Genomic DNA, 23,569 nt, shown 5'->3' with positions numbered 1-23,569 from the left:
GTGAGGAGAGAACGTCAGTGTGTGGGGGATCTGAGTGTGAGGAGAGAACGTCAGTGTGTGGGGGATGTGAGTGTGAGGAGAGAACGTCAGTGTGTCGCGGATCTGAGTGTGAGGTGAGAACGTCAGTGTGTGAGGGGTCTCAGTGTGAGGAGAGAACGTCAGTGTGTGAGGGATGTGAGTGTGAAGAGAGAACGTCAGTGTGTGGGGGATCTCAGTGTGAGGAGAGAACGTCAGTGTGTGAGGGATGTGAGTGTGAGGAGAGAACGTCAGTGTGTGAGGGATCTCAGTTTGAGGAGAGAAAGTCAGTGTGTGGGGGATCTGAGTGTGAGTAGAGAACGTCAGTGTGTGAGGGATCTGAGTGTGAGGAGAGAACGTCAGTGTGTGAGGGATGTGAGTGTGAGGAGAGAACGTCAATGTTTGAGGGATCTGAGTGTGAGGACAGAACGTCAGTGTGTGAGGGATGTGAGTGTGAGGAGAGAACGTCAGTATGTGAGGGATCTGAGTGTGAGGAGAGAATGTCCGTGTGTGAGGGATGTGAGTGTGAGGAGAGAACGTCAGTATGTGAGGGATCTGAGTGTGAGGAGAGAATGTCCGTGTGTGAGGGATGTGAGTGTGATGAGAGAACGTCAGTGTGTGAGCGATCTGAGTGTGAGGAGAGAACGTCAGTGTGTGAGGGATATGAGTGTGAGGAGAGAACGTCAGTGTGTGGGGGATCTGAGTGTGAGGAGAGAACGTCAGTGTGTGAGGGATATGAGTGTGAGGAGAGAACGTCAGTGTGCGAGGGATGTGAGTGTGAGGAGAGAACGTCAGTATGTGAGGGATCTGAGTGTGAGGAGAGAATGTCCGTGTGTGAGGGATGTGAGTGTGAGGAGAGAACGTCAGTGTGTGAGGGATCTGAGTGTGAGGAGAGAACGTCAGTTTGTGAGGGATGTGAGTGTGAGGACAGAACGTCAGTGTGTGGGGGATCTGAGTGTGAGGAGAGAACGCCAGTGTGTGAGGGATGTGAGTGTGAGGAGAGAACGTCAATGTTTGAGGGATCTGAGTGTGAGGAGAGAACGTCAGTGTGTGGGTGATCTGTGTGTGAGGAGAGAAAGTCAGTGTGTGGGGGATGTGAGTGTGAGGAGAGAACGTCAGTGTGTGGCGGATCTGAGTGTGAGGAGAGAACGTCAGTGTGTGGGGGATCTGAGTGTGAGGAGAGAACGTCAGTGTGTGAGGGATCTGAGTGTGAGGAGAGAACGTCAGTGTGTGAGGGATCTCAGTGTGAGGAGAGAACGTCAGTGAGTGGGGGATCTGAGTGTGAGGAGAGAACGTCAATGTGTGGGGGATCTGAGTGTGAGGAGGGAACGTCTGTGTGTGGGGGATGTGAGTGTGTGGAGAGAACGTCAGTGTGTGAGGGATCTGAGAGTGAGGAGAGAACGTCAGTGTGTGAGGGATCTGAGTGTGAGGTGAGAACGTCAGTGTGTGGGGGATCCGAGTGTGAGGAGAGAACGTCAATGTGTCGGGATCTGAGTGTGAGGAGAGAACGTCAGTCTGTGGGGGATCCGAGTGTGAGGAGAGAACGTCATTGTGTGAGGGATCTGAGTGTGAGGAGAGAACGTCAGTGTGTGAGGGATCTGAGTGTGAGGAGAGAACGTCAGTGTGTGAGGGATGTGAGTGTGAGGAGAGAAAGTCAGTGTGTGGGGGATATGAGTGTGGGGAGAGAACGTCAGTGTGTGGGGGATCTGAGTGTGAGGAAACAAAGTCAGTGTGTGGGGGATGTGAGTGTGAGGAGAGAACGTCAGTGTGTGGGGGATCTGAGTGTGAGGAGAGAACGTCAGTGTGTGGCGGATCTGAGTGTGAGGAGAGAACGTCAGTGTGTGGGGGATCTGAGTGTGAGGAGAGAACGTCAGTGTGTGGGTGATCTGAGTGTGAGGAGAGAACGTCAGTGTGTGGGGGATGTGAGTGTGAGGAGAGAACGTCAGTGTGTCGCGGATCTGAGTGTGAGGAGAGAACGTCAGTGTGTGAGGGGTCTCAGTGTGAGGAGAGAACGTCAGTGTGTGAGGGATGTGAGTGTGAAGAGAGAACGTCAGTGTGTGGGGGATCTCAGTGTGAGGAGAGAACGTCAGTGTGTGAGGGATGTGAGTGTGAGGAGAGAACGTCAGTGTGTGAGGGATCTCAGTTTGAGGAGAGAAAGTCAGTGTGTGGGGGATCTGAGTGTGAGTAGAGAACGTCAGTGTGTGAGGGATCTGAGTGTGAGGAGAGAACGTCAGTGTGTGAGGGATGTGAGTGTGAGGAGAGAACGTCAATGTTTGAGGGATCTGAGTGTGAGGACAGAACGTCAGTGTGTGAGGGATGTGAGTGTGAGGAGAGAACGTCAGTATGTGAGGGATCTGAGTGTGAGGAGAGAATGTCCGTGTGTGAGGGATGTGAGTGTGAGGAGAGAACGTCAGTGTGTGAGGGATGTGAGTGTGAGGAGAGAACGTCAGTGTGTGAGGGATATGAGTGTGAGGAGAGAACATCAGTGTGTGGGGGATCTGAGTGTGAGGAGAGAACGTCAGTGTGTGAGGGATATGAGTGTGAGGAGAGAACGTCAGTGTGTGAGGGATGTGAGTGTGAGGAGAGAACGTCAGTATGTGAGGGATCTGAGTGTGCGGAGAGAATGTCCGTGTGTGAGGGATGTGAGTGTGAGGAGAGAACGTCAGTGTGTGAGGGATGTGAGTGTGAGGAAAGAACGTCAGTGTGTGAGGGATGTGAGTGTGAGGAGAGAACGTCAGTATGTGAGGGATTTCAGTGTGAGGACAGAACGTCAGTGTGTGAGGGATGTGAGCGTGAGGAGAGAACGTCAGTATGTGAGGGATCTGAGTGTGAGGAGAGAATGTCCGTGTGTGAGGGATGTGAGTGTGAGGAGAGAACGTCAGTGTGTGAGCGATCTGAGTGTGAGGAGAGAACGTCAGTGTGTGAGGGATCTGAGTGTGAGGAGAGAACGTCAGTGTGTGTGGGATATGAGTGTGAGGAGAGAACGTCAGTGTGCGAGGGATGTGACTGTGAGGAGAGAACGTCAGTATGTGAGGGATCTGAGTGTGAGGAGAGAATGTCCGTGTGTGAGGGATGTGAGTGTGAGGAGAGAACGTCAGTGACTGAGGGATCTGAGTGTGAGGAGAGAACGTCAGTTTGTGAGGGATGTGAGTGTGAGGACAGAACGTCAGTGTGTGGGGGATCTGAGTGTGAGGAGAGAACGTCAGTGTGTGAGGGATGTGAGTGTGAGGAGAGAACGTCAATGTTTGAGGGATCTGAGTGTGAGGAGAGAACGTCAGTGTGTGAGTGATCCGTGTGTGAGGAGAGAAAGTCAGTGTGTGGGGGATGTGAGTGTGAGGAGAGAACGTCAGTGTGTGGCGGATCTGAGTGTGAGGAGAGAACGTCAGTGTGTGGGGGATCTGAGTGTGAGGAGAGAAAGTCAGTGTGTGAGGGATCTGAGTGTGAGGAGAGAACGTCAGTGTGTGGTGGATCTGAGTGTGAGGAGAGAACGTCAGTGTGTGAGGGATCTCAGTGTGAGGAGAGAACGTCAGTGTGTGGGGGATCTGAGTGTGAGGAGAGAACGTCAGTGTGTGGTGGATCTGAGTGTGAGGAGAGAACGTCAATGTGTGGGGGATCTGAGTGTGAGGAGAGAACGTCAATGTGTGGGGGACCTGAGTGTGAGGAGGGAACGTCTGTGTGTGGGGGATGTGAGTGTGTGGAGAGAACGTCAGTGTGTGAGGGATCTGAGAGTGAGGAGAGAACGTCAGTGTGTGAGGGATCTGAGTGTGAGGAGAGAACGTCAGTGTGTGAGTGATCTGAGTGTGAGGTGAGAACGTCAGTGTGTGGGGGATCCGAGTGTGAGGAGAGAACGTCAGTGTGTGGGGATTTGAGTGTGAGGAGAGAACGTCAGTGTGTGGTGGATCCGAGTGTGAGGAGAGAACGTCATTGTGTGAGGGATCTGAGTGTGAGGAGAGAACGTCAGTGTGTGAGGGATCTGAGTGTGAGGAGAGAACGTCAGTGTGTGGTGGATCTGAGTGTGAGGAGAGAACGTCAGTGTGTGAGGGATCTCAGTGTGAGGAGAGAACGTCAGTGTGTGAGGGATGTGAGTGTGAGGAGAGAAAGTCAGTGTGTGGGGGATATGAGTGTGAGGAGAGAACGTCAGTGTGTGGGGGATCTGAGTGTGAGGAAACAAAGTCAGTGTGTGGGGGATGTGAGTGTGAGGAGAGAACGTCAGTGTGTCGCGGAACTGAGTGTGAGGAGAGAACGTCAGTGTGTGGGGGATCTGAGTGTGAGGAGAGAACGTCAGTGTGTGGGGGATCTGAGTGTGAGGAGAGAACGTCAGTGTGTGGGGGATGTGAGTGTGAGGAGAGAACGTCAGTGTGTCGCGGATCTGAGAGTGAGGAGAGAACGTCAGTGTGTGAGGGATCTCAGTGTGAGGAGAGAACGTCAGTGTGTGAGGGATGTGAGTGTGAAGAGAGAACGTCAGTGTGTGGGGGATCTCAGTGTGAGGAGAGAACGTCAGTGTGTGAGGGATGTGAGTGTGACGAGAGAACGTCAGTGTGTGGCGGATCTGAGTGTGAGGAGAGAACGTCAGTGTGTGGGGGATCTGAGTGTGAGGAGAGAACGTCAGTGTGTGGTGGATCTGAGTGTGAGGAGAGAACGTCAGTGTGTGAGGGATCTCAGTGTGAGGAGAGAACGTCAGTGTGTGGGGGATGTGAGTGTGAGGAGGGAACGTCTGTGTGTGGGGGATGTGAGTGTGAGGAGAGAACGTCAGTGTGTGAGGGATCTGAGAGTGAGGAGAGAACGTCAGTGTGTGAGGGATCTGAGTGTGAGGAGAGAACGTCAGTGTGTGTGGGATCTGAGTGTGAGGTGAGAACGTCAGTGTGTGGGGGATCCGAGTGTGAGGAGAGAACGTCAGTTTGTGGGGGATCCGAGTGTGAGGAGAGAACGTCATTGTGTGAGGGATCTGAGTGTGAGGAGAGAACGTCAGTGTGTGAGGGATGTGAGTGTGAGGAGAGAAAGTCAGTGTGTGGGGGATATGAGTGTGAGAAGAGAACGTCAGTGTGTGGGGGATCTGAGTGTGAGGAAACAAAGTCAGTGTGTGGGGGATGTGAGTGTGAGGAGAGAACGTCAGTGTGTGGGGGATCTGAGTGTGAGGAGAGAACGTCAGTGTGTTGGGGATCTGAGTGTGAGGAGAGAACGTCAGTGTGTTGGGGATCTGAGTGTGAGGAGAGAACGTTAGTGTGAGGGGGATGTGAGTGTGAGGAGAGAACGTCAGTGTGTCGCGGATCTGAGTGTGAGGACAGAACGTCAGTGTGTGAAGGATGTGAGTGTGAGGAGAGAACGTCAGTGTGTGAGGGATCTCAGTTTGAGGAGAGAAAGTCAGTGTGTGAGGGATCTGAGTGTGAGGAGAGATCGTCACTGTGTGAGGGATCTGAGTGCGAGGAGAGAACCTCCGTGTGTGAGGGATGTGAGTGTGAAGAGAGAACGACAGTGTGTGGGGGATGTGAGTGTGAGGAGAGAACGTCAGTGTGTCGCGGATCTGAGTGTGAGGAGAGAACATCAGTGTGTGGGGGGTCTCACTGTGAGGAGAGAACGTCAATGTTTGAGGGATCTGAGTGTGAGGAGAGAACGTCAGTGTGTTAGGGATCTGAATGTGAGGAGAGAACTATCAGTGTGTGAGGGATCTGAGTGTGACGAAAGAACGTCAGTGTGTGAGGGATCTGAGTGTGAGGAGAGAATGTCAGTGTGTGAGGAATCTCAGTGTGAGGAGAGAACGTCATTGTGTGAGGGATGTGAGTGTGAGGAGAGAACGTCAGTGTGTGAGGGATCTCAGTGTGAGGAGAGAACGTCAATGTTTGAGGGATCTGAGTGTGAGGAGAGAACGTCAATGTTTGAGGGATCTGAGTGTGAGGAGAGAACGTCAGTGTGTGGGTGATCTGTGTGTGAGGAGAGAAAGTCAGTGTGTGGGGGATGTGAGTGTGAGGAGAGAACGTCAGTGTGTGGCGGATCTGAGTGTGAGGAGAGAACGTCAGTGTGTGGGGGATCTGAGTGTGAGGAGAGAACGTCAGTGTGTGGTGGATCTGAGTGTGAGGAGAGAACGTCAGTGTGTGGTGGATCTGAGTGTGAGGAGAGAACGTCAATGTGTGGGGGATCTGAGTGTGAGGAGAGAACGTCAATGTGTGGGGGACCTGAGTGTGAGGAGGGAACGTCTGTGTGTGGGGGATCTGAGTGTGAGGAGAGAACGTCAGTGTGTGAGGGATGTGAGTGTGAGGAGAGAAAGTCAGTGTGTGAGGGATCTGAGTGTGAGGAGAGAACGTCAGTGTGTGAGGGATGTGAGTGTGAGGAGAGAAAGTCAGTGTGTGGGGGATATGAGTGTGAGGAGAGAACGTCAGTGTGTGGGGGATCTGAGTGTGAGGAAACAAAGTCAGTGTGTGGGGGATGTGAGTGTGAGGAGAGAACGTCAGTGTGTGGCGGAACTGAGTGTGAGGAGAGAACGTCAGTGTGTGGGGGATCTGAGTGTGAGGCGAGAATGTCAGTGTGTGGGGGATCTGAGTGTGAGGAGAGAACGTCAGTGTGTGGGGGATGTGAGTGTGAGGAGAGAACGTCAGTGTGTCGCGGATCTGAGTGTGAGGAGAGAACGTCAGTGTGTGAGGGGTCTCAGTGTGAGGAGAGAACGTCAGTGTGTGAGGGATGTGAGTGTGAGGAGAGAACGTCAGTGTGTGAGGGATCTCAGTTTGAGGAGAGAAAGTCAGTGTGTGAGGGATCTGAGTGTGAGGAGAGAACGTCAGGGTGTGAGGGATGTGAGTGTGAGGAGAGAACGTCAATGTTTGAGGGATCTGATGTGAGGAGAGAACGTCAGTGTATGGGGGATCTGTGTGTGAGGAGAGAAAGTCAGTGTGTGGGCGACGTGAGTGTGAGGAGAGAACGTCAGTGTGTGGCGGATCTGAGTGTGAGGAGAGAACGTCAGTGTGTGGGGGATGTGAGTGTGAGGAGGGAACGTCTGTGTGTGGGGGATGTGAGTGTGAGGAGAGAACGTCAGTGTGTGAGGGATCTGAGAGTGAGGAGAGAACGTCAGTGTGTGAGGGATCTGAGTGTGAGGAGAGAACGTCAGTGTGTGAGGGATCTGAGTGTGAGGTGAGAACGTCAGTGTTTGGGGGATCTGAGTGTGAGGAGAGAACGTCAGTTTGTGGGGGATCCGAGTGTGAGGACAGAACGTCATTGTGTGAGGGATCTGAGTGTGAGGAGAGAACGTCAGTGTGTGAGGGATGTGAGTGTGAGGAGAGAACGTCAGTGTGTGGGGGATCTGAGTGTGAGGAGAGAACGTCAGTGTGTGGGGGATCTGAGTGTGAGGAGAGAACGTCAGTGTGTGGGGGATCTGAGTGTGAGGAGAGAACGTCAGTGTGAGGGGGATGTGAGTGTGAGGAGAGAACGTAAGTGTGTCGCGGATCTGAGTGTGAGGAGAGAACGTCAGTGTGTGAGGGGTCTCAGTGTGAGGAGAGAACGTCAGTGTGTGAGGGATGTGAGTGTGAAGAGAGAACATCAGTATGTGGGGGATCTCAGTGTGAGGACAGAACGTCAGTGTGTGAAGGATGTGAGTGTGAGGAGAGAACGTCAGTGTGTGAGGGATCTCAGTTTGAGGAGAGAAAGTCAGTGTGTGAGGGATCTGAGTGCGAGGAGAGAACCTCAGTGTGTGAGGGATGTGAGTGTGAAGAGAGAACGACAGTGTGTGGGGGATCTCAGTGTGAGGGGAGAACGTCAGTGTGTGAGGGATCTGAGTGTGAGGAGAGAACGTCAGTGTGTGAGGGATGTGTGTGTGAGGAGAGAACGTCAATGTTTGAGGGATCTGAGTGTGAGGAGAGAACGTCAGTGTGTTAGGGATCTGAATGTGAGGAGAGAACTATCAGTGTGTGAGGGATCTGAGTGTGACGAAAGAACGTCAGTGTGTGAGGGATCTGAGTGTGAGGAGAGAATGTCAGTGTGTGAGGAATCTCAGTGTGAGGAGAGAACGTCATTGTGTGAGGGATCTGAGTGTGAGGAGAGAACGTCAGTGTGTGAGGGATGTGAGTGTGAGGTGAAACGTCAGTGTGTGACGGATGTGAGTGTGAGGAGAGAACGTCAGTGTGTGAGGGATCTGAGTGTGAGGTGAGAACGTCAGTGTGTGGGGGATCTGAGTGTGAGGAGAGGACGTCAGTGAGTGAGGGATCTCAGTGTGAGGAGAGAACATCAGTGTGTGGGGGATCTGAGTGTGAGGAAAGAACGTCAGTGTGTGAGGGATGTGAGCGTGAGGAGAGAACGTCAGTGTGTGAGGGATCTGAGAGTGAGGAGGGAACGTCAGTGTGTGAGGGATCTGAGTGTGAGGAGAGAATGTCAGTGTGTGAGGAATCTCAGTGTGAGGAGAGAACGTCAGTGTGTGAGGGATCTGAGTGTGAGGAGAGAACGTCAGTGTGTGAGGGATGTGAGTGTGAGGAGAGACCATCAATGTTTGAGGGATCTGAGTGTGAGGTGAGAACGTCAGTGTGTGGGGGATCTGAGTGTGAGGAGAGAACGTCAGTGTGTGGGGGATCTGAGTGTGAGGAGAGAACGTCAGTGTGTGAGGGATCTGAGTGTGAGGAGAGAACGTCAGTGTGTGGGGGATCTGAGTGTGAGGAGAGAACGTCAGTGTGTGGGGGATCTGAGTGTGAGGAGAGAACGTCAGTGTGTGGGGGATCTGAGTGTGAGGAGAGAACGTCAGTGTGTGGGGGATCTGAGTGTGAGGAGAGAACGTCTGTGTGTGAGGGATCTGAGTGTGAGGAGAGAACGTCAGTGTGTGGGGGATCTGAATGTGAGGAGAGAACGTCAGTGTGTGAGGGATCTGAGTGTGAGGAGAGAACGTCAGTGTGTGAGGGATCTGAGTGTGAGGAGAGAACGTCTGTGTGTGAGGGATCTGAGTGTGAGGAGAGAACGCCAGTGTGTGAGGGATCTGAGTGTGAGGAGAGAACGTTAGTGTGTGGGGGATCTGAGTGTGAGGAGAGAACGTCAGTGTGAGAGGGATCTGAGTGCGAGCAGAGAACGTCAGTGTTAGAGGGATGTGAGTGTGAGGACAGAACGTCAGTGTGTTAGGGATCTGAGTGTGAGGAGAGAACGTCAGTGTGTGGGGCATCTGAGTGTGAGGAGAGAACGACAGTGTGTGTGGGATCTGAGTGTGAGGAGAGAACGTCAGTGTGTGGGGGATCTGAGTGTGAGGAGAGAACGTCAGTGTGTGAGGGATCTGAGTGTGAGGAGAGAACGTCAGTGTGTGGGGGATCTGAGTGTGAGGAGAGAACGTCAGTGTGTGAGGGATCTGAGTGTGAGGAGAGAACGTCAGTGTGTGGGGGATGTGAGTGTGAGGAGAGAACGTCAGTGTGTGAGGGATCTGAGTGTGAGGAGAGAACGTCAGTGTGTGAGGGATGTGAATGTGAGGACAGAACGTCAGTGTGTGAGGGATGTGAGTGTGAGGAGAGAACGTCAGTATGTGAGGGATCTGAGTGTGAGGAGAGAATGTCCGTGTGTGAGGGTTGTGAGTGTGAGGAGAGAACGTCAGTGACTGAGGGATCTGAGTGTGAGGAGAGAAGGTCAGTGTGTGAGGGATGTGAGTGTGAGGACAGAACGTCAGTGTGTGAGGGATGTGAGTGTGAGGAGAGAACGTCAGTATGTGAGGGATGTGAGTGTGAGGAGAGAACGTTAGTATGTGCGGGATCTGAGTGTGAGGAGAGAATGTCCGTGTGTGAGGGATGTGAGTGTGAGGAGAGAACGTCAGTGACTGAGGGATCTGAGTGTGAGGAGAGAACGTCAGTGTGTGAGGGATGTGAGTGTGAGGACAGAACGTCAGTGTGTGAGGGATGTGAGTGTGAGGAGAGAACGTCAGTATGTGAGGGATCTGAGTGTGAGGAGAGAATGTCCGTGTGTGAGGGATGTGAGTGTGAGGAGAGAACGTCAGTGTTGAGGGATGTGAGTGTGAGGAGAGAATGTCAGTGTGTGAGGGATATGAGTGTGAGGAGATAACGTCAGTGTGTGGGGGATCTGAGTGTGAGGAGAGAACGTCAGTGTGTGAGGGATATGAGTGTGAGGAGAGAACGTCAGTGTGTGAGGGATGTGAGTGTGAGGAGAGAACGTCAGTATGTGAGGGAGCTGAGTGTGAGGAGAGTATGTCCGTGTGTGAGGGATGTGAGTGTGAGGAGAGAACGTCAGTGTGTGAGGGACGTGAGTGTGAGGACAGAACGTCAGTGTGTGAGGGATGTGAGTGTGAGAAGAGAACGTCAGTATGTGAGGGATCTGAGTGTGAGGACAGAACGTCAGTGTGTGAGGGATGTGAGTGTGAGGAGAGAACGTCAGTATGTGAGGGATCTGAGTGTGAGGAGAGAATGTCCGTGTGTGAGGGATGTGAGTGTGAGGAGAGAACGTCAGTGTGTGAGCGATCTGAGTGTGAGGAGAGAACGTCAGTGTGTGAGGGATATGAGTGTGAGGAGAGAACGTCAGTGTGTGGGGGATCTGAGTGTGAGGAGAGAACGTCAGTGTGTGAGGGATATGAGTGTGAGGAGAGAACGTCAGTGTGTGAGGGATGTGAGTGTGAGGAGAGAACGTCAGTATGTGAGGGATCTGAGTGTGAGGAGGGAATGTCCGTGTGTGAGGGATGTGAGTGTGAGGAGAGAACGTCAGTGACTGAGGGATCTGAGTGTGAGGAGAGAACGTCAGTGTGTGAGTGATCTGAGTGTGAGGAGAGAACGTCAGTGTGTGAGGGATCTGAGTGTGAGGAGAGAACGTTAGTGTGTGGGGGATCTGAGTTTGAGGAGAGAACGTCAGTGTGTGGGGGATCTGAGTGTGAGGAGAGAACGTCAGTGTGTGAGGGATCTGAGTGTGAGGACAGAACATCAGTGTGTGAGGGATCTGAGTGTGAGGAGAGAACGTCAGTGTGTGAGGGATCTGAGTGTGAGGAGAGAACGTCAGTGTGTGAGGGATCTGAGTGTGAAGAGAGAATGTCAGTGTGTGAGGGATGTGTGTGTGAGGAGAGAAAGTCAGTGTGTGGGGGATCTGAGTGTGAGGAGAGAACGTCAGTGTGTCAGGGATCTCAGTGTGAGGAGAGATCGTCAGTGTGTGAGGGATGTGAGTGTGAGGAGAGAACGTCAGTGTGTGAGGGATGTGAGTGCGAGGAGAGAACATCAGTGTGTGAGGGATGTCAGTGTGAGGAGAGATCGTCAGTGTGTGAGGGATGTGAGCGTGAGGAGAGAATGTCAGTGTGTGAGGGATCTGAGAGTGAGGAGAGAACGTCAGTGTGTGAGGGATCTGAGTGTGAGGAGAGAACGTCAGTGTGTGAGGGATGTGAGTGTGAGGAGAGAACGTCAGTGTGTGAGGGATCTGAGTGTGAGGAGAGAAAGCCAGTGTGTGGGGGATCTGAGTGTGAGGAGAGAACGTCAGTGTGTGGGGGATGTGAGTGTGAGGAGAGAACGTCAGTGTCTGGGGGATCTGAGTGTGAGGAGAGAACGTCAGTGTGTCGCGGATCTGAGTGTGAGGAGACAACGTCAGTGTGTGAGGGATCTCAGTGTGAGGGGAGAACGTCAGTGCGTGAGGGATGTGAGTGTGAGGAGAGAACGTCAGAGTGTGGGGGATCTGAGTGTGAGGAGAGAACGTCAGTGTGTGAGGGATCTGAGTGTGAGGAGAGAACGTCAGTGTGTGAGGGATGTGAGTGTGAGGGGAGAACGTCAGTGTGTGAGGGATGTGAGTGTGAGGAGAGAACGTCAGTGTGTGAGGGATCTGAGTGTGAGGAGAGAATGCCAGTGTGTGGGGGATCTGAGTGTGAGGAAAGAACGTCAGTGTGTGGGGGATCTGAGTGTGAGGAGAGAAAGCCAGTGTGTGGGGGATCTGAGTGTGAGGAGAGAACGTCAATGTGTGAGGGATGTGAGTGTGAGGAGAGAACGTCTGTATGTGAGAGATCTGAGTGTGAGGAGAGAACGTCAGTGTGTGGGGGATCTGAGTGTGAAGAGAGAATGTCAGTGTGTGAGGGATCTGAGCGTGAGGAGAGAACGTCAGTGTGTGGGGGATCTGAGTGTGAGGAGAGAACGTCAGTGTGTGAGGGATCTGAGCGTGAGGAGAGAACGTCAGTGTGTGGGGGATCTGAGTGTGAGGAGAGAACGTCAATGTGTGAGGGATGTGAGTGTGAGGAGAGAACGTCAGTGTGTGGGGGATCTGAGTGTGAGGAAAGAACGTCAGTGTGTGAGGGATCTGAGTGTGAGGAGAGAACGTCTGTGTGTGAGGGATGTGAGTGTGAGGAGAGAACGTCAGTGTGTGAGGGATCTGAGTGTGAGGAGAGAACGTCAGTGTGTGAGGGATCTGAGTGTGAGGAGAGAACGTCAGTGTGTGGGGGATCTGAGTGTTAGGAGAAAACGTCAGTGTGTGGGGGATCTGAGTGTGAGGAGAGAACGTCAGTGTGTGGGGGATCTGAGTGTGAGGACAGAACATCAGTGTGTGAGGGACGTGAGTGTGAGGAGAGAACGTCAGTGTGTGAGGGATGTGAGTGTGAGGAGAGAACGTCAGTTTGTGGGGGATCTGAGTGTGAGGAGAGAACGTCAGTGTGTGGGGGATGTGAGTGTGAGGAGAGAACGTCAGTGTGTGTGGGATCTGAGTGTGAGGAGAGAACGTTAGTGTGTGGGGGTCTGAGTGTGAGGAGAGAACGTTCGTGTGTGAGGGATCTGAGTGTGAGGAGAGAACGTCAGTGTGTGAGGGATCTGAGTGTGAGGAGAGAACGTCAGTGTGTGTGGGATCTGAGTGTGAGGAGAAAACGTCAGTGTGTGAGGGATCTGAGTGTGAGGAGAGAACGTTCGTGTGTGAGGGATCTGAGTGTGAGGAGAGAACGTCAGTGTATGTGGGATCTGAGTGTGAGGAGAGAACGTCAGTGTGTGTGGGATCTGAGTGTGAGGAGAGAACGTCAGTGTGTGAGGGATCTGAGTGTGAGGAGAGAACGTCAGTGTGTGTGGGATCTGAGTGTGAGGAGAGAACGTCAGTGTGTGAGGGATGTGAGTGTGAGGAGAGAACGTTCGTGTGTGAGGGATCTGAGTGTGAGGAGAGAACGTTCGTGTGTGAGGGATCTGAGTGTGAGGAGAGAACGTCAGTGTGAGGGGGATGTGAGTGTGAGGAGAGAACGTCAGTGTGTCGCGGATCTGAGTGTGAGGAGAGAACGTCAGTGTGTGAGGGGTCTCAGTGTGAGGAGAGAACGTCAGTGTGTGAGGGATGTGAGTGTGAAGAGAGAACATCAGTATGTGGGGGATCTCAGTGTGAGGACAGAACGTCAGTGTGTGAAGGATGTGAGTGTGAGGAGAGAACGTCAGTGTGTGAGGGATCTCAGTTTGAGGAGAGAAAGTCAGTGTGTGAGGGATCTGAGTGCGAGGAGAGAACCTCAGTGTGTGAGGGATGTGAGTGTGAAGAGAGAACGACAGTGTGTGGGGGATCTCAGTGTGAGGGGAGAACGTCAGTGTGTGAGGGATCTGAGTGTGAGGAGAGAACGTCAGTGTGTGAGGGATGTGTGTGTGAGGAGAGAACGTCAATGTTTGAGGGATCTGAGTGTGAGGAGAGAACGTCAGTGTGTTAGGGATCTGAATGTGAGGAGAGAACTATCAGTGTGTGAGGGATCTGAGTGTGACGAAAGAACGTCAGTGTGTGAGGGATCTGAGTGTGAGGAGAGAATGTCAGTGTGTGAGGAATCTCAGTGTGAGGAGAGAACGTCATTGTGTGAGGGATCTGAGTGTGAGGAGAGAACGTCAGTGTGTGAGGGATGTGAGTGTGAGGTGAAACGTCAGTGTGTGACGGATGTGAGTGTGAGGAGAGAACGTCAGTGTGTGAGGGATGTGAGTGTGAGGTGAAACGTCAGTGTGTGACGGATGTGAGTGTGAGGTGAGAACGTCAGTGTGTGGGGGATCTGAGTGTGAGGAGAGGACGTCAGTGTGTGAGGGATCTCAGTGTGAGGAGAGAACATCAGTGTGTGGGGGATCTGAGTGTGAGGAAAGAACGTCAGTGTGTGAGGGATGTGAGCGTGAGGAGAGAACGTCAGTGTGTGAGGGATCTGAGAGTGAGGAGGGAACGTCAGTGTGTGAGGGATCTGAGTGTGAGGAGAGAATGTCAGTGTGTGAGGAATCTCAGTGTGAGGAGAGAACGTCAGTGTGTGAGGGATCTGAGTGTGAGGAGAGAACGTCAGTGTGTGAGGGATGTGAGTGTGAGGAGAGACCATCAATGTTTGAGGGATCTGAGTGTGAGGTGAGAACGTCAGTGTGTGGGGGATGTGAGTGTGAGGAGAGAACGTCAGTGTGTGGGGGATCTGAGTGTGAGGAGAGAACGTCAGTGTGTGAGGGATCTGAGTGTGAGGAGAGAACGTCAGTGTGTGGGGGATCTGAGTGTGAGGAGAGAACGTCAGTGTGTGGGGGATCTGAGTGTGAGGAGAGAACGTCAGTGTGTGAGGGATCTGAGTGTGAGGAGAGAACGTCAGTGTGTGGGGGATCTGAGTGTGAGGAGAGAACGTCTGTGTGTGAGGGATCTGAGTGTGAGGAGAGAACGTCAGTGTGTGGGGGATCTGAATGTGAGGAGAGAACGTCAGTGTGTGAGGGATCTGAGTGTGAGGAGAGAACGTCAGTGTGTGAGGGATCTGAGTGTGAGGAGAGAACGTCTGTGTGTGAGGGATCTGAGTGTGAGGAGAGAACGCCAGTGTGTGAGGGATCTGAGTGTGAGGAGAGAACGTTAGTGTGTGGGGGATCTGAGTGTGAGGAGAGAACGTCAGTGTGAGAGGGATCTGAGTGCGAGCAGAGAACGTCAGTGTTAGAGGGATGTGAGTGTGAGGACAGAACGTCAGTGTGTTAGGGATCTGAGTGTGAGGAGAGAACGTCAGTGTGTGGGGCATCTGAGTTTGAGGAGAGAACGACAGTGTGTGTGGGATCTGAGTGTGAGGAGAGAACGTCAGTGTGTGGGGGATCTGAGTGTGAGGAGAGAACGTCAGTGTGTGAGGGATCTGAGTGTGAGGAGAGAACGTCAGTGTGTGGGGGATCTGAGTGTGAGGAGAGAACGTCAGTGTGTGAGGGATCTGAGTGTGAGGAGAGAACGTCAGTGTGTGGGGGATGTGAGTGTGAGGAGAGAACGTCAGTGTGTGAGGGATCTGAGTGTGAGGAGAGAACGTCAGTGTGTGAGGGATGTGAATGTGAGGACAGAACGTCAGTGTGTGAGGGATGTGAGTGTGAGGAGAGAACGTCAGTATGTGAGGGATCTGAGTGTGAGGAGAGAATGTCCGTGTGTGAGGGTTGTGAGTGTGAGGAGAGAACGTCAGTGACTGAGGGATCTGAGTGTGAGGAGAGAAGGTCAGTGTGTGAGGGATGTGAGTGTGAGGACAGAACGTCAGTGTGTGAGGGATGTGAGTGTGAGGAGAGAACGTCAGTATGTGAGGGATGTGAGTGTGAGGAGAGAACGTCAGTATGTGCGGGATCTGAGTGTGAGGAGAGAATGTCCGTGTGTGAGGGATGTGAGTGTGAGGAGAGAACGTCAGTGACTGAGGGATCTGAGTGTGAGGAGAGAACGTCAGTGTGTGAGGGATGTGAGTGTGAGGACAGAACGTCAGTGTGTGAGGGATGTGAGTGTGAGGAGAGAACGTCAGTATGTGAGGGATCTGAGTGTGAGGAGAGAATGTCCGTGTGTGAGGGATGTGAGTGTGAGGAGAGAACGTCAGTGTGTGAGGGATGTGAGTGTGAGGAGAGAATGTCAGTGTGTGAGGGATATGAGTGTGAGGAGATAACGTCAGTGTGTGAGGGATCTGAGTGTGAGGAGAGAACGTCAGTGTGTGGGGGATCTGAGTGTGAGGAGAGAACGTCAGTGTGTGAGGGATATGAGTGTGAGGAGAGAACGTCAGTGTGTGAGGGATCTGAGTGTGAGGAGAGAACGTCAGTGTGTGAGGGATATGAGTGTGAGGAGAGAACGTCAGTGTGTGAGGGATATGAGTGTGAGGAGAGAACGTCAGTGTGTGGGGGATCTGAGTGTGAGGAGAGAACGTCAGTGTGTGAGGGATATGAGTGTGAGGAGAGAACGTCAGTGTGTGAGGGATGTGAGTGTGAGGAGAGAACGTCAGTATGTGAGGGATCTGAGTGTGAGGAGAGTATGTCCGTGTGTGAGGGATGTGAGTGTGAGGAGAGAACGTCAGTGTGTGAGGGACGTGAGTGTGAGGACAGAACGTCAGTGTGTGAGGGATGTGAGTGTGAGAAGAGAACGTCAGTATGTGAGGGATCTGAGTGTGAGGACAGAACGTCAGTGTGTGAGGGATGTGAGTGTGAGGAGAGAACGTCAGTATGTGAGGGATCTGAGTGTGAGGAGAGAATGTCCGTGTGTGAGGGATGTGAGTGTGAGGAGAGAACGTCAGTGTGTGAGCGATCTGAGTGTGAGGAGAGAACGTCAGTGTGTGAGGGATATGAGTGTGAGGAGAGAACGTCAGTGTGTGGGGGATCTGAGTGTGAGGAGAGAACGTCAGTGTGTGAGGGATATGAGTGTGAGGAGAGAACGTCAGTGTGTGAGGGATGTGAGTGTGAGGAGAGAACGTCAGTATGTGAGGGATCTGAGTGTGAGGAGGGAATGTCCGTGTGTGAGGGATGTGAGTGTGAGGAGAGAACGTCAGTGACTGAGGGATCTGAGTGTGAGGAGAGAACGTCAGTGTGTGAGTGATCTGAGTGTGAGGAGAGAACGTCAGTGTGTGAGGGATCTGAGTGTGAGGAGAGAACGTTAGTGTGTGGGGGATCTGAGTTTGAGGAGAGAACGTCAGTGTGTGGGGGATCTGAGTGTGAGGAGAGAACGTCAGTGTGTGAGGGATCTGAGTGTGAGGACAGAACATCAGTGTGTGAGGGATCTGAGTGTGAGGAGAGAACGTCAGTGTGTGAGGGATCTGAGTGTGAGGAGAGAACGTCAGTGTGTGAGGGATCTCAGTGTGAGGAGAGATCGTCAGTGTGTGAGGGATGTGAGTGTGAGGAGAGAACGTCAGTGTGTGAGGGATGTGAGTGCGAGGAGAGAACGTCAGTGTGTGAGGGATGTCAGTGTGAGGAGAGATCGTCAGTGTGTGAGGGATGTGAGCGTGAGGAGAGAATGTCAGTGTGTGAGGGATCTGAGAGTGAGGAGAGAACGTCAGTGTGTGAGGGATCTGAGTGTGAGGAGAGAACGTCAGTGTGTGAGGGATGTGAGTGTGAGGAGAGAACGTCAGTGTGTGAGGGATCTGAGTGTGAGGAGAGAAAGCCAGTGTGTGGGGGATCTGAGTGTGAGGAGAGAACGTCAGTGTGTGGGGGATGTGAGTGTGAGGAGAGAACGTCAGTGTGTCGCGGATCTGAGTGTGAGGAGACAACGTCAGTGTGTGAGGGATCTCAGTGTGAGGAGAGAACGTCAGTGCGTGAGGGATGTGAGTGTGAGGAGAGAACGTCAGAGTGTGGGGGATCTGAGTGTGAGGAGAGAACGTCAGTGTGTGAGGGATCTGAGTGTGAGGAGAGAACGTCAGTGTGTGAGGGATGTGAGTGTGAGGGGAGAACGTCAGTGTGTGAGGGATGTGAGTGTGAGGAGAGAACGTCAGTGTGTGAGGGATCTGAGTGTGAGGAGAGAATGCCAGTGTGTGGGGGATCTGAGTGTGAGGAAAGAACGTCAGTGTGTGGGGGATCTGAGTGTGAGGAGAGAAAGCCAGTGTGTGGGGGATCTGAGTGTGAGGAGAGAACGTCAATGTGTGAGGGATGTGAGTGTGAGGAGAGAACGTCTGTATGTGAGAGATCTGAGTGTGAGGAGAGAACGTCAGTGTGTGGGGGATCTGAGTGTGAAGAGAGAATGTCAGTGTGTGAGGGATCTGAGCGTGAGGAGAGAACGTCAGTGTGTGGGGGATCTGAGTGTGAGGAGAGAACGTCAGTGTGTGAGGGATCTGAGCGTGAGGAGAGAACGTCAGTGTGTGGGGGATCTGAGTGTGAGGAGAGAACGTCAATGTGTGAGGGATGTGAGTGTGAGGAGAGAACGTCAGTGTGTGGGGGATCTGAGTGTGAGGAAAGAACGTCAGTGTGTGAGGGATCTGAGTGTGAGGAGAGAACGTCTGTGTGTGAGGGATGTGAGTGTGAGGAGAGAACGTCAGTGTGTGAGGGATCTGAGTGTGAGGAGAGAACGTCAGTGTGTGAGGGATCTGAGTGTGAGGAGAGAACGTCAGTGTGTGGGGGATCTGAGTGTTAGGAGAAAACGTCAGTGTGTGGGGGATCTGAGTGTGAGGAGAGAACGTCAGTGTGTGGGGGATCTGAGTGTGAGGACAGAACATCAGTGTGTGAGGGACGTGAGTGTGAGGAGAGAACGTCAGTGTGTGAGGGATGTGAGTGTGAGGAGAGAACGTCAGTTTGTGGGGGATCTGAGTGTGAGGAGAGAACGTCAGTGTGTGGGGGATGTGAGTGTGAGGAGAGAACGTCAGTGTGTGTGGGATCTGAGTGTGAGGAGAGAACGTTAGTGTGTGGGGGTCTGAGTGTGAGGAGAGAACGTTCGTGTGTGAGGGATCTGAGTGTGAGGAGAGAACGTCAGTGTGTGAGGGATCTGAGTGTGAGGAGAGAACGTCAGTGTGTGTGGGATCTGAGTGTGAGGAGAAAACGTCAGTGTGTGAGGGATCTGAGTGTGAGGAGAGAACGTTCGTGTGTGAGGGATCTGAGTGTGAGGAGAGAACGTCAGTGTATGTGGGATCTGAGTGTGAGGAGAGAACGTCAGTGTGTGTGGGATCTGAGTGTGAGGAGAGAACGTCAGTGTGTGAGGGATCTGAGTGTGAGGAGAGAACGTCAGTGTGTGTGGGATCTGAGTGTGAGGAGAGAACGTCAGTGTGTGAGGGATGTGAGTGTGAGGAGAGAACGTTCGTGTGTGAGGGATCTGAGTGTGAGGAGAGAACGTTCGTGTGTGAGGGATCTGAGTGTGAGGAGAGAACGTCAGTGTGTGAGGGATCTGAGTGTGAGGAGAGAACGTTCGTGTGTGAGGGATCTGTGTGTGAGGAGAGAACGTTCGTGTGTGAGGGATCTGAGTGTGAGGAGAGAACGTTCGTGTGTGAGGGATCTGAGTGTGAGGAGAGAACGTCAGTGTGTGAGGTATCTGAGTGTGAGGAGAGAACGTTCGTGTGTGAGGCATCTGAGTGTGAGGAGAGAACGTCAGTGTGTGAGGGATCTGAGTGTGAGGAGAGAACGTTCGTGTGTGAGGGATCTGAGTGTGAGGAGAGAACGTTCGTGTGTGAGGGATCTGAGTGTGAGGAGAGAACGTTCGTGTGTGAGGGATCTGAGTGTGAGGAGATTACATAACGTCAACGAACAAATAACAAAGAAGAGCTCATCCTTTGTATGAAGGTACAGAATACTGGAAGGGAGCTGAATGAATACCTTTCTTTGATCCTCACTCTGGGAAGGAGAACGTCATTACCGTGTTTATGAAAAGGGATGTTAGGAACCTTGTTTAGTTTGACTTCAGAAATGGGGAATTATTCGTGACTCGGTTCGGCTTAAAAACAGGCAAATCCCCTGGCCCAGATGAATTACATCCCAGGCTGCTGTGGGAGGTGAGTCTGGAAATTGTTGGGGCTCTGACCCAAATGCTGAATTCCTTTCAGCCCTCGGGGAGGTGCCAGAGGATTTGGGTTCCTTCAGAATAGTCAGCATGGCTTTGCCAGAGGGAGGGCATGCCTTTAATGTGTTCGACGTTTTTGAAAATGTGATCAAATGTATAGATGAGGAAAATTCCCTTGATGTAGATTATATGGGTGGCACAGTGATTAGCACTGCTGCCTCACAGCGCCAGGGTTCAATTCCTACCTCAGGTGACTGACTGTGTGGAGTTTGCACATTCTCCCCGTGTCTGTGTGGGTTTCCTCCCACAGTCCAAAAATGTGCAGGTTAGTGGACTGGCTATGCTAAATTGCCCGTAGTGTTAGGTGTAGGGGAATGGGTCTGGGTGGGTGTGCTTCGGGGGGGGTCGGTGTGGACTTGTTGGGCCGAAGGGCCTGTTTCCACACTGTAACTAATCTCATGTAATATGGATTTTAGTAAAGCATTTGACCAGGGACCACATGGGAGTCTGAGAAGTTTGAAGCCAATGCAATTGAGGGAGGCTGGTGAGATGGATCAGAAACTGGCTTAGTATGAGGACACAAAGGGTAGTGGTCTGGAGGCCGGTGTCCGGCTGTGTCCAGCTGTGTCCAGGATCAGTGCTGTGACCCTTATTGTTGTTTATATACATAAGTGATCTCGATGAAAATGTGAGGGGAATATTAAGCAACGTTGCAGATGACACCAAGATTGGTGGGGCAGACCAGTGGCAGATGTTATTCAATACTGATAAGTGTGAGGTGATCTGGTTTGGAAGATTAAACAGTCTGAGGGTGTACTTAATGAATGGCAGTACTTTGGGTAGCTTAGAGGAACAGAGGGATCTTGGGGTATTTATTTACAGATCCCTGAAGTCAGCAGAATGGTTAGTCAGGAAGGCTTTTGGGACACTGTCCTAACATTGAGTATAAGAGCACGGAGGTAGTGCTGGAGTTATACAGCGCGTTGTTCAGGCCCCAGGTGAGGTTCTGTGTACAGTTCTAGTCACCTCACTACAGAAAGGATGTGACAGCACTGAATGGGGTACAGAGAACATTCACTAGGATGTTGCCTGGGATGGTGAAATTGAGCTTTTCGGAGAGAGTAGACAGGTTTGGATAGTTTTCTTTAGAGCAGAGAAGACTGAGGGGGAACATATTTGAAGTGTATAAGATGATGAGGGATATGGGCAAGATGAATAGAGAGCAGCTGTTCCCCTTGGTTGAAGGATAAAGCATGAGAGGGCATAGTTTTCGGAGCTAAAAAAGCTCTTTCACTTAGAGGGTGGCAGGAACTTGGAATGCACTGCCTGGGAAGCTAATGGAGGATGGGCCACTTTACAATCTTTAAAAATACTCTTGAAATATGTTGTGGTTCTGTTCGCTGAGTTGGGAATTTGTGTTGCAGACGTTTCGTCCCCTGTCTAGGTGACATCCTCAGTGCTTGGGAGCCTCCTGTGAAGCGCTTCTGTGCTGTTTCCTCCGGCATTTATAGTGGCCTGTCTCTGCCGCTTCCGGTTGTCAGTTCGAGCTGTCCACTGTAGTGTCCGGTATATTGGGTCCAGGTCGATGTGTTTGTTGATAGAGTCTGTGGATGAGTGCCATGCCTCTAGGAATTCCCTGGCTGTTCTCTGTTCGGCTTGTCCTATAATAGTAGTGTTGTCCCAGTCGAATTCATGTTGCTTGTCGTCTGTGTGTGTGGATACTAAGGATAGCTGGTCGTGTCGTCTCGTGGCTAGTTGATGTTCATGGATGCGGATTGTTAACTGTCTTCCTGTTTGTCCGATGTAGTGTTTTGTGCAGTCCTTGTATGAGATTTTGTACACTACATTAGTTTTGCTCATGCTGCGTATCGGGTCCTTCGTTCTGGTGAGTTGTTGTCTGAGCGTGGCTGTTGGTTTGTGTGCTGTTATGAGTCCTAGTGGTCGCAGTAGTCTGGCTGTCAGTTCGGAAATGTTCCTGATGTTTGGTAGTGTGGCTAATCCTTTGGGTTGTGGCATGTCCTCGTTCCGTTGTCTTTCCCTTAGGCATCTGTTGATGAAATTGTGGGGGTATCCATTTTTGGCGAATACATTGTATAGGTGTTCCTCTTCCTCTTTTTGTAGTTCTGGTGTACTGCAGTGTGTTGTGGCCCTTTTGAATAGTGTCTTGATGCAACTTCGTTTGTGGGTGTTGGGGTGGTTGCTTTCATAGTTTAGGATTTGGTCTGTGTGTGTGGCTTTCCTGTATACCTTTGTGGTGAATTCTCCGTTCGGTGTTCTCTGTACCATCACGTCTCGGAATGGGAGTTGGTTGTCCTTTTCTTCCTCTCTAGTGAATCGGATTCCTGTGAGTGTGGCGTTGATGATCTGGTGTGTGTTCTCTATTTCTGTGTTTTTAATTATTACAAAGGTGTCATCCACTTATCTGACCCAGAGTTTGGGTTGAATTTACGGTAAGACTGTTGGTTTTAATCTTTGCATTACCGCTTCTGCTATGAGTCCAGAGATGGGTGAGCCCATGGGTGTGCCGTTGATTTGTTCATATATTTGGTTGTTGAATGTGAAGTGTGTTGTGAGGCACAGGTCCAGTAGTTTAAGTATGCCGTCTTTGTTGATAGGTTCAACGTCCTGTTGTCTGTTATGTCTGTCCAGCAGGTTGGCTATTGTTTCTCTGGCTAGTGTTTTGTCGATGGAGGTGAACAGTGCCGTTACATCGAACGAGACCATAGTTTCTTCCTTGTCTATGCGTATATTTCTGATGATGTCCAAGAATTCCTGTGTTGACTGTATGGATTGTCTGGATCCGCTGATCAGGTGTTTCAGTTTCTGCTGTAGTTCTTTGGCCAGTTTGTGTGATGGTGTCCCTGGTAGTGATACTATGGCTCTGAGTGGGATGTCTGGTTTGTGCACTTTGGGTAGTCCATAGAATCTGGGGGTGTTGTTTCTTTCAGGTTTCATTCTTTGTAGGTCAGACCTGGTTATCTGTCCGTTTTTTTGTAGATTCCTCAGTGTGTTGTTTATCCTATTGGTGAGCTGTGGGGTGGGGTCAAACTCCCTCTTTTGGTAGGTGTTGGTATCTGCAAGTAGTTGTTGTGCTTTTTGCATGTACTCTGCTTTGTCCAGGATGACCGTCATTCTGCCTTTGTCTGCTGGTAGTATGATTATGTACGTATCACTTCTTAGTGATTTTAGTGCTTCCCTCTCCTTGGTGTTGAGGTTATGTGTTTGCCTTTTTCTTGTTATCAGAGGTACGATACTTTGTCTCACTGTTTGTTGTGTCTCTTCTGTCAGTCCATTGTTCCTGAGTGTGCATTCTGGTGCTGCTAGGAAGTCTGCTGTCTTGGCGTCCCTGTGATTGTAGTTGAGTCCCTTGGCCAGTATTGTTCTTTCCATGTCTGTGAGCTGTCTGTGGGAGAGGTTTTTAACCCAGGTGCGTGTTGTGGTGTCCTCTTCGTTGTGTGTTAGTTTGGCCTTTTTTTTCTTTTAGTGCCGTTGTTTTGCGGTGTGTGGTCCTGTTCTGTCCTATGGTGACGGCCTGTTCTATGGTCCGGGTCCATTCCTGATTGGTGGTTTTTGAAATTAACGATTTTTTGGCGCGCAATTTCTTGTCTGTATTTGTGTAGTCTGTTGTGAGCGTCTGTAATCATTATCTGGATCATCCTGAATCCATTCTGTCTGGCTGTGTCCCTGGCTTGTGGGTTGTTGACTGGTGGTCTGTATCTGACACATGGTGGAAGGATTCAGTTCTTTCGGCATTCATGCAGGAACCAGAGTTGTTCGTATGTGGCGCTTAGGCGGTCGGCACAGGATTCCCATTTCCTGGCTTGTCTTAGCATCTCTCGCCCGTAGGTGTTCAAAGTTTGGGAGAAGATTTGTAGCTCGGGTGCTCGTTGTTGTGGTTCTGTTCGCCGAGCTGGGAATTTGTCTTGCAGATGTTTCGTCCCCTGTCTAGGGGACACCCTCAGTGCTTGGGAGCCTCCTGTGAAGCGCTTCTGTGATCTTT

This window comes from Chiloscyllium punctatum, chromosome 45 (assembly GCF_047496795.1).
Source record: "Chiloscyllium punctatum isolate Juve2018m chromosome 45, sChiPun1.3, whole genome shotgun sequence".
NCBI lineage: Eukaryota > Metazoa > Chordata > Chondrichthyes > Orectolobiformes > Hemiscylliidae > Chiloscyllium > Chiloscyllium punctatum.
This window is presented reverse-complemented; position numbering follows the sequence as displayed.